The 12,343-nt window shown below is 31.4% G+C and overlaps 1 protein-coding gene across 4 annotated transcripts in view; it reads left to right on the top strand.

Annotated features, from left to right (window-relative positions):
• Positions 1-12,343, top strand: part of LOC132939416 (LIM/homeobox protein Awh) — a 64,179-nt gene that overhangs the window by 19,759 nt on the left and 32,077 nt on the right. The gene's annotated exons all lie outside the window — the stretch shown is intronic.

The raw sequence follows: 12,343 nt of genomic DNA, 5'->3' as shown, positions 1-12,343 counted from the left end.
CGGTAGGCTTATATCATTATGTTTTATATTCAAGCGAATAGTAGTAGACAAGGTAAGACATTTTTTTGGAAATCTTTTCAGTAAGCATATGGTGGTGTGTAGTTAAAAAACATACTCGACGCCTCCGAAAGAATAATAGTGTGCGCCTGCTCTGAGTGGGTATTATACGTTTTGCTAATGTTACGTTTTCGTGCACATTCATATATATATATATGTACGATTGTTTGTCGAAATTTGCGATACGGTCAGCACATCGTATACGATACAGGTCATCACCGTCATCGCACTGTTGTGATCTGTAGACATATGTATACCCATATATTATACCTACGTGTTGTAATATTGCGGTACGCATTACTATTTTATTATTTTTTCAATTTAATCGATTGTTATACAACGTGTTTACGTGTAATTCGTTAGTCTTCTGTAATAATATAACATGAGGACTATAAAACGAATCCCACGATTGTATAATAATAATAATATACAATAAGTTTATATACTATCGGTATATAAGCGCGCGCACACACAAAATGTATATATATATATATACAATCGTGCATGTAGAGCGTACGTACACGATAATATACATTATAATATATATACACACACACACACACACACACATGTATAGAGGTATAGAAATCTCGGGATGTCTATAATAATTCATTCGGATATGTCATCGCCGCCCTCCCCCAGAGAGACCGCCGCCGCCGCCGCCGTCGCATTAAAGCGGTTAGCTCGTAATTATTCCGCGTCTTTGACTTTGATCGCGTATATACCCATATATTATATTATTACATGTCGAAAGACGTATATACCGCGACCACGATATTATTATATTGTGCCCGCGATATATACCTATATAATATTTGCGTGTGTTTGTAATAATATATAACATAATAGAATATAATAGAATATACTGCAGCAATATATATTTTAAGTATAAACGCCGGAACAACGTCTCGCCATCTGCTCGCGTCCGCATTATAGGAGGTATATTATAATAATATTAAAAATATATATATAGGTTAGGTACCTATATAATATGTTTATATGGATGTGTGTGTGTGTGTGTGTGTGTAGTGTGTAAAATTTGTATGCCAAAAAAATAATAATCGAATAAACACAAAAACAGCGGCGGCGGAGTCCACGAGTCAGCAGCGGTCCCCGTGCCCATCATGGTATATGTTATATTATTATTGTACATGTTTTCGGGTCTTAACCGATCGCTGCGGTCCATTGTCACGCGTATTTGTAAAGTCCTTTGTACACATATATATATATATATATATATATAATACGATAATGCGATTCGTATGGACAGACGCGCGCCCGCCGATTCTCGGTATGCTATATATTATGCACGATAACACAATATATTATGTATATATTGTACGATATGTATAGTATTATGAGTACATTTTTTTTCCCGAATAAAAAAAAAAAAAAGTCAAAAAGCCACTCGTCCCGGCGGCGCCCTCCCGCAGCTGATGTCCGAATCGTATTTTTGTACAATATTATACGTTTTTAACGCACTCGCCGAAGTACGCGAGCATAATGTAATATACAGCTCGCGCGCGCGTGTGTATATAGCCGCTGCAAGACACAATGCGCACGCCCCCTATTCCGCCCATACGAGACTCTTTTATATATATATGTATACGATACTCGCACAATGATGATGCAACGGTAATAGTCTGCGGTTTGTACATGCGAATATTATATATATATATATATATACGCATAATACGTACACACGTGTATATATTATCATTGTAAGAGTCGCGGCTAGAGAGAGGCAAAAAAAAAAAATTACACATTATTATTATATTATACGCACAACAATCGTTTGCCAAAACACACACCCTCTCGAGTGGCGGCGAGCGCCGCGCCCGCGTGCTTAATATTATTATCGGGGTGAGTTTATAATATATATAATATAATGTTATATGTTATATACGCATACGCGTCGCATATTGTATATATTTCGTCCGACACAGTTTGTAATTTAATAAAATCCGCAACGTGCGTTACACACCTAAACCGAACCGTTGTTCGGATGACTCGTAGAATAAATGTATAAATGTAGTCCCGTACATAATATTATATACGCGGTTTTTGGCGTGTCCACACAACGACGAGGTCAATGCATATTATTATTCTATTATGAAATATCACTATATGTATGTGTGCGTGTGTGTGCAATGACGCGAGGGGTGTCCCGATGTATGCACTTGGGGGCAGTTTCACACATTTCGAGTGTATAGGTACCTACCCACTGCCCGCACGACGTTAAGTCACTGTTTAACCAAATACCATTATAATATTACCCTTATGCTTTTAACAGTTATATACCTACGTGCTACCATACACGAGTCAGTATATTATATGCATATATATACTCATGTATAACTTATATCTGATGTACCTAACCTATACGCTAAAGCTGTATGTATATAATATTATATGCCAGTATCGATGGTTGGGAAGTCATTTTTACAAACTAATTAATTAATGCGAGTACACAGCCTAATCTAACATAGTATTTTACTACCTATAGGAAACTATTTTAAACCATAAAGGCAATGTACCAGCTTCTATTTACGATTGAACTACATAAAGGTTAGGTATAGGTATAGAGTGTAACAGAAAGATGACATGACAAATGAAAAATCGGTACAATAGTTAAACGTATGAAAAACATTTTGAAAGTTTTTTTGGAAAATAAATGATTTGAGATTAACTTATTAGTACTGGAAATTTCAATAATAATATTTTGAAACAATTTATTAAGATTCAAATTAATTTACTCTTAAAAAATATTGATATTTTAAGTAATAGTAAAAAATAAACGGCTTGACTTGAATAAATGTTTTTAACATACAAATAATGTATTTTAATTAGATTTACAAATTAGGTATTTTTAATTTTTAGAATTATAAAATAAAAACAAAAAATTATGACGATGCGCGATCGTCTATAAAAAAAAAATGTTTAATATTGTTTAGAACAAAAGTTATTTCATTTGTCAGGTCTTTCAGTTATACCCTGAATAGGTAAAAACAACAACTATTATCGAGTAAATTTTGTAACGAAATTCACTTAGCAGTCATACGTCAATCCTGCATACCGTACTTTGTAGTTTATTTTTTGTAAGTATAGGTATTTAATGGTAGTTAGGGTTATTACATAACTTTCTAGATTAGATTTAAGTATTTAATAAATTATTTTAATTCAGATAATAGCTGCATATTATTACAGGTATAGTAAATTTATTATATTAAATATATCCATAATATGATTCAAAAATGAAATTAAATGATTTAACTAAATCTGTCCGACACAAATATTTTCAACTTTAACGCAAATCCTAAACAAGATTATTACGGTTCACTGAAATCAGGTTTTTTTTTCTATATTATTATAAGATAACTATTCAATTATAATACAACATTAAGTATAAAATTAATCATCTATGTCAGTGTTAAAATATGTTAACATCAGGGCCATTTACTCATTTCAATATTTGCTAGGAAAGGGCATAAAAATGATTATTTAACTATAATTATAAAACTTTACATATCAAAAAAAAGTCGCTCGCAAGGTAATTCACTACGCTTTTAATACATTTTCAACATTATATTCTAAGACACAGTTCCACTTTTGCTAACATAATATTAAGTACTTATTAAAACGTAATATTAACTACTATTAATTACTATTAACTTCAGTGGCGTGACGAAAGACTTTATTTGAGGCACGTGTCTCAGCTTAAAGGGTGGTGGGTGTCCTGGAGACTATAGGGGCATTTCACATATAGTAAATAATTTATTAAGTACATACTAAGACTAAGAAAATCATTCTCAGTTACCATTTAAGTAAATACGTAATTATTTATATAAGTATTTATAATTACTAATATAAATGATTGAGCTTCATAAGTTAATGAAGTTCACCATGCCACTGATTAACTTAATATGTATTATGTATATAAAAAAATATGATGAGAGTAAATTAAGCTTATAAATTAATCTACGATAAATAATTGACGTATTCGTTTAGATCTCGTTACTTAATTAATTAATCTAGGGATAATAATAATATTTAAACAATGTCATACGCTTATACGTTTTGATTTTCAACTTAACCATCATACTCAAAGCTCAAATACTGCAGAAAGGTCATTCAGGAATGACATTTCACCACAATAAGTCATAGAAAAAATGTATACCAGATATTTTGTATCAGGTCAATAACGTATCGTACAATTTTTAAAAATTAGGTTAAATAGGATTTAATCTATCATATATTGCTTAACCGCATACATTTACTGATTGTTAGTAATTTTACCCCTAATCCCTACAGGAAACATTTGGATTGGTATATATTTACTATACTATATGTTAAAGGTATATAATTTTATTGGTAGACGGAAAAAAAGCCCAGAAATATAAATATAAATGTGAACACGTCATGTGTACTCTACTCCTAATTAGTAATTACCTGTAATTAGTTAATAATTAATTGTTAATTGTATAAAATATAGATATGAATATAATATTATGTATACGTCATGATTTATTGTGTTATAAGTTATGAGTCAAAAAACTTGTCTTAGGTATATACAATTATTTATATTTGAAATTTTAAGATTTTATTTTATTTCTTTTACATAAAAGTATCCGTATATAAAATTGCCTATATTGGCCTCTTATACAATTAACAATATTATATTATAGGTATTACTAGTTATTATTATATTTTATGATTATTATCTGTTATAGTAGTATAATATGTATATACCTAATACTGATGTTTTATTACTTAAGAGTTATAACACAATATATCATGAAGTGTACATAGTGTGTTAATATTTATATTTTTATATGATAGACAATCTATATTTTATACGATTAACGAATAGATATCATTTTCATTATTATATATTATTATATTTTGTTATAGGTACATGGTAATTACTAATTAGCTGAGTAGAGTATACATGTGTTTTGGTGTTCACGTTTATATTTTTATCCGCGATTCGATTTTATTATAATATGCTCCATGCATCACGTACATTAAATACTATTAAAGGTATTCATCGTATTTTGGTTTTATGGATTACCTATACACGTTCGTAATATTTAAAATATTATTTCGTCCATGCAAATATTTCTATTTACGGGCAGATATTATATAAGTATAAGTATTTAGACTTATAGTATACTGTCACTGTGTGTGTAATGTGCAGTATAGTCTGGAAGATATTATATGAACAAAATCACTCATTTAGTTTGTTATGAGTAGGTATAACTTAAATCATCAAATGCTTTAGATTTACAACATATAAAAACGATGGTGCCTAACTATACTCATACCGATAATAAACGTTAAGTACACGCGCGGTTCCGGTTTGGCATATAATAATAATATAACGTGTTATAATAATAATAAACTATAATAATAATATATATTTATAAAGTGTGACGAGCATGTGATGGGCGTCGTCCTTGAGCAACGGCGAAGACAATGACGGCCATATTGTTTAAATGGTGGGATGAATTGAGCGAGTGTGTGTGTGTGTGTGTGTAGAGAAAAAAGAAATGAAAAGGAGGGTAGAGACAAAAAGCGGAAAAAAAAAGTACGGTCGAAGAGGACCGGTGTGAAAACAACGATAATTTGTTGCCGGTGAAAAGGCAACTGTTTGGTCGTCGGCAGTGGCGCGACGATTGGACGGGGAGGAAGGAAGGACGTGGCGGCGGCGACCTGTCACCCGGACCAACGTACCGTGACACCGCTGCGGCTGCTACCGAGAGGACAGGACGCGCGAGCTCGATAGTGAGAGAGAGTGAGAGAGAGAGAGAGTGAGTGTCGGAGAGGAGCGGACCCGTGAAAGGGGCAAAACGCTTCTCACATGTGTGAGTAGTCGCTTTCCCCCCTCATATATATATTATATTATTGTATTATTATATTTTTATCGTTGTCGAAACGCGACAGTGGCAACCGCACATAATATAATATTTTCTCACATGCTGCAGGAAAAAACGTATTTTTCTTTTCGTAAAGCGTCGTCTCACGTCTGTAGTCTGCCTATCCTGCAGATTCCATCCAAGTAAATTTTACCATTATTCTCTGAGGTTCCATTGTCGTGGACCAAAGACTATCTTAGGAAATATAAGGAATTTAAAGAAAAAAATACTGATACAAATGTATTATTACTTAATATATTATAGACTATATTAATCAGTTAGAATGTAGAAAGGTATACTGTTCTTAAAATTAAAAAAAAAAAAACAAACAATTTGAAATGCCTAGTGCTTATTTGCTAAGATATTGCCTGATGGTTTAGGATAAAATGGAATCGTCATTATTTTTTTTAGAAAGAGAACCACTATTTATCACGCACATCTGAATTTGGTAAAAACTAATTTTTAAAGTGACTTAAACTTATACAGACGACAGTCATGGTTCTAACTTCTAAACACACGAGTGCATCAATAAAATTATTATTAGTTATTAGATATATATTATATTATGTGTGTATTTCCGATTTCGCGGTATCCCCTATTGTAGTAAACCTAAATTCTATAGTCATGGGTCATCTGGTTGAACAGTTTTGTGTTTCCTATATACCTAATCTTCTACATATTGTATAGTGTAATGTGTACTCGTACATAACAGGTAGTAGGTACATACGTTATATAGTTATATACGATATATGTATACAATATACATATATATATACATTATACAATATACATATATACGTATATATTGATATACTTTGCATATATTATTATAGCCATATAGGTAGATACCATAGCCCACCATAGGTAGATGTATAATATTATATACATATAATATATATACCTATTATAGGTACGTATACTATTGTGTATATATATAGTCGAAGTAACGATTACAAGTCATATTTATACGCTTTATTTCTTTTGTTTTAATTTATGTAAAGTGTACTGTATAGTCAATTTCCACAGCAATTTTTTTTATAGTTTTTTTTTTTTTTCAAATGAATGTAGTTGTATGTAAATTTTAAAACTATTAAAATATATTATTTACCTCGCTTATTTAATAAACGAGTTCTTATGGTATAAGGAACTCGTATAATTTCGTAGTTTAACTTATATATACAGCATTATATACATTCGCAGTACTGCATTGTCAAAAATAACAGCTGGATTTTAACTATAAATATTATATTATAATATAAATAGGTACTTACGTCAATATTCTTTATATTAGGTACAAAAAACAAACATCATTGTCAGTTATTTATGTAGCTGTTGATATTCAATTTAAATGTACTCTATATAGGTACCTAACTATACCTACCCATATATTATTTTAAATAAGTTATTATGTTAAGCATAATTTTGAAAATATTTAAACCATACACTTTTCGAATTGTTTTGTTATAAAACTTATATTCTTAAGTCATATATTTATTTATTTTACACTTATTTCGAAAACGTACTATACCTACATAATATATAATGTTAATATTAATATAATATTGCATATGTATAGTGCCTATATAGATACTAACCTAATGGTTTTTGTAATTTAATAAAAAAATACAATTAACACAAATTTATTACAAATAAGCTGTTTAATGCATTTTATTGGTCTACCGTCTACGGAGTTTTAAAATAAATTTTTATTAGCAATTATAAATTATAATTTAGGTACTTTGAAATTTGCATACGTATATCATATAGGTAGGTAAATCGATTTGCGTATCGAATATAATAATATTCGTTCATATTATGGTCGATGCAGTATTATTGTACCATTTCGAATATTGTGTAATATGACGATCTAGACACCTAGTTATATAGATACGTATTATTCGCGTGTTATACAGTTAATTATAGTTATAATGGGCGATCGTGTATTATTATTATTTTTGTGTTTGCGGATAGAAGAAAAAAAATAGTATTTTACATATTGTACGACGCGAGCGAAGTGATATCTGTCGGTAATAAACGAAAACGTATTGTATGCGTAAAGACGCATATATTATGATTTCCACTACAGCTTATAAAAAATTTCATAGTTAAATTCGATTTTACGACCCGCGTCATCGCGACCAGTCGCCACCGTCCAATTATTATGAATCAAAAACGGGCTCGCGCGCACACCACGTACACACACGACACACACATATACAGTATAGACCATATTATTATCGTCCGACTCACATAACATAAATGTTCACATATTTATATTACGCATAATATACATGTGTTTATTTCTCCACGTTAAGTGTAATAACTTTTAATGTAGGTACGACGAAAATATAAAGAATGAATGAACGCACATTTCGACGACGGTTGGACCGACCGAGATAACCGGTTCGACCAGCTTTTTCTCGTTTAAAAAATGTGTTTCATGTAATAATATACTGTAACGATAAACACTTTTCTAAACCGTCTTCGGCCGGCGTTCGTCGTGGGGATTTCAGCCGTTTAAGTTTGATATCGAATGTCACGTCAAGCCAATAAATATGAATGAATTAATATATTTTAAGTACTTATCGTCCTATGCAAAATGCGACGAGCCGCGTAATTATTATGATGTGATTCGGCGTTATAAAAAAAGGGGAAGAACGCATATAGTTCCACCAAAAAGTTTAGTCGTTAAACATAATAATATAATAATTGCACAATGTCACAATAGTGTATTATTTAGATAATCGCACTAATCACTGAGATGAGTGAGATGGATAACAAACAACGGGACAAGACCGATAACAGCTGCATTGGAGGAGTTTATGAAAACGCAAAATGTAAGAATTGTAACTGCGGATTACTGTACCCCCCCCCCCCCTACATACACTTATTTCGGTGCACTTCGGACGGTGCCCATATATTCAACACTACAAAATAATGGAACAGTTACTTGAAAGTCAAGACTGCGATGTATATACCTATGAAGAACGGCTGGTATACCACAAGTATATACCGCACATCACAGATTAGTATCAAATATATAATATTATTATAATGAATGGAATGGAACGCGCGCGTTAGTGTGGCGGATTACGCGCTACTGTTTTGCTGCAGTTGTCTGCCGCGAGTAAAACATTTATTGTGGATTTTTATTTTTTTATTTTCATAGTAGCCGAGCCGATATTAACGACGTTAATAAAAACTTTTTTTTTTTTAGATCGGTGTACAGATATTGACGTTTTTATTCACTTTTCCGATGTCTGTGCCTGCACGAAACGCGTATATAATAGTATGTAGGTATAGAACACTATAGGTTTCTCTATATGGGCCTATAAAACCGTTTTAACGTCGACGCGTATAATCATATTATATGGGTACATCGCGTTTAGTGACTGCGAAGAAATCGTATACCTACTTTATTTTGATTAGGGCTCGAACTCAAATGCTCTCTAAGAAAGTAGGTACTAAATATGCATATGCTACTGCAGAAGTTATGCAAGTAAAAGCAAAAGTGTAATATAAAGATCTGCAAAAAATGATGAGCTTATCTTATTTACCTAATCATTATTGAATTTGTTTAATATATTTAAAACTATAGTCAATTTATATTACATTTAAGTGGATATATTATAATATATTATGTTTGTTTTAAGTAAGTTTAGATACGTTTAAAGGATATAATAACGTAATTTTTTTTTCTGTATTTTTATCAATAATCTATTTATTTTATTTTTTTAAATTTTCTATTAAACTACATTTATCCGATTTCGGCGGTTAGGTATCTGCCGCCATAAGTAGTTAGTAGATACCTTCATTTCAACAAAATTAACTAGGTATATTATGGTTCAGCTAACAACGAAAATATACAATAAATTTACATTAGATATGCGTCTTACGATTTTCAAAATAGAAAATACCTTTTTAATCGAGATTTTATGACACGGCTATACAAGATCTAAACCTGAAATAATTTTTTTATTTCTAATTTGCAAAGTTTCTAATCATATTAGTTAGTTGGTATATGCTATATTATTATGGTAGGTATTCATTAAATATACACTAATAACATCAAAGATTCAGCAATAAGGTTTACTATATTAACTGAAATCAACCCAGAATCAGAGGCCTGATGGTATTTCAGCTGAGTTTTTTTGTTAAAATTCAAAGCCCAGTTGACATTTCCACTTGTATTTTTCAAATTTTATAAGGAAACACAATCACAACTTCGCCTGAGGAAACTCAAGGTCTGTGTCAAATGATCGTCCAATTTTTGGTCTCCGAACAGTACTTAAACTTATTATTCGAAAAAATTGTACGTAAATGTATTGAGCGTATATTTAAATTACCATTATATCGCCAAATCAATAGTCATCCATCAGAGATCGCTTCAAATACTTATAGGGAAAACTATTTTACAAAAGCTTTTGATTCAGTAAACCATTCCGTTCTACTGTATTGACTGCAGTGCTTATTTGAAATCCTCGACCAATTAGGCGTAGGAAAGCCTTGCTCTCTTGGTTTAAATCCACTTGACTGATAGACGTCAATTGGTATTTATATTTAGTCATAAGCACTCTTGAGTACAATTTGGTTCTTTCAGTGTACCTCAAAGTGGACATTTGGTAGTTTGGATTAATATTTTAATCATTATTTTAAATCATAAAACCCGGATGTTATATGCCCTTAACATTTAAAAATGTCTAGACACTGTAAACATGCAAAAATATGCACGCTTAACCAAAGCTCTTTAAAAATGAGAAAGAGAGAGACAGAGAGAGAGAGAGATAGACACTCACACACAGAAAGAGAGATAGAGATTAAATACAAATCGATTTGCGTTTCAACTATAGCGATCGCACAATATACAACGTGGTAAATACTATATACCTATACAGTATACATACATAATGTGACGTGTTAATATTGTTTTATACACAGAATCCGCGGGGGTCCAATGTAATAGTCTTATATTATGTTTATTTTTTCCGTTTGTTTTACATTTCGGAGTCACTAAACAGAATGTAAATATACTTATTAACGTAACGTGTAACGCGTACCCATCGTACAATATAATAGTGGAGTTCGGACGGGAAAATAATACAACGGTAGGTCGTTCCTATATAATAATATATAATACCGTCTATTTCTATATTATATGGCTATTATTACCCATAATATATTATTTAAATATACGCACGCACGCGGACTCCGCGGCAATTTGTTTTCGTTTTTATGGACACTATCCGCGTTATCCCGCGCCCGATCAAAATGTAGCGCCGCCCGCTATGTGTATACGACGGCGGACGTGAATATTATATCGTACGTGTAAATAATTAATACAGCCGGATCGTCGGAGGATACCTCTGGACGGATATGATAATAATAATAATATTATTATGTGTCCCGGCGAATAATATATATATATATTATAATAATAATAATATGGTATTTGGAATTTATTTATATAGATATTTGTATGATATACATATATATATATTACATATATATATATATATATTATACATACGTCTCCGAGTCGTCTCGTGACTACGGGACGTCGTCGCGCCACCCCTCACCCACCCGCCCACTCGAGGGGTTTATGCCCCTCGTACTATCGCCGTGTATATTATTAGGATTTTTTTTCCTTGTCTCGAAAATTCGGCCGTCCGACGGTCAATACCAGCCATTATATCACGGTCTAATAGCGAGTTTATAATGTTGACCATTCGTATACGCGATAAATGTCGACCGCATGCATATGTATATATCGTACCTACCTACCTATGTATAAAATGTATATATCATACTGTAGGTAAAACAAAGATGTTCTAAACCATAATAATGTTGTGTATATTATAGTGGTCGTAGTAATATACGATGTATAGATATAGTTGTGGGTACACACGTACGACGTATATTATATTAAAATTATGTGTAGTTTTAAATCCCCCCGATAAAATTCAATATTTATCTGTACGCGCTGAACGTTTGAATTATTATTGTTGACATTATATTATATTGTTTGACATGATATTATTTTGGATGCAAACGAGAGTTGAATATTTTTCTAAGATTTTTGTTTTTTTTTTTTTTTTATAAAACAACTAATGGCTTTTTTTAGGTTTTATGATTTAATTATCTTGCACTATAGGTAGGTAACGTATACATTGTATGTTGTACCGTGTAAAACAGGAGGTGGTATTCGTTTTTATCGAGCACAGACAAGTATTAGATATATAACATTATGAACCGTATATTCATATAGTTTATTATAAAATGTATAAATACTCGTGCTAGCGGCGATGATAATTTCATTATAGTTATTATACCTAAATAATACTCATATATAACTAAATAACCTCACAATGACT

Source organism: Metopolophium dirhodum, chromosome 2, assembly GCF_019925205.1.
Source record: "Metopolophium dirhodum isolate CAU chromosome 2, ASM1992520v1, whole genome shotgun sequence".
Classification (NCBI taxonomy): Eukaryota; Metazoa; Arthropoda; class Insecta; order Hemiptera; family Aphididae; genus Metopolophium; species Metopolophium dirhodum.
This window is presented reverse-complemented; position numbering and strand designations above follow the sequence as displayed.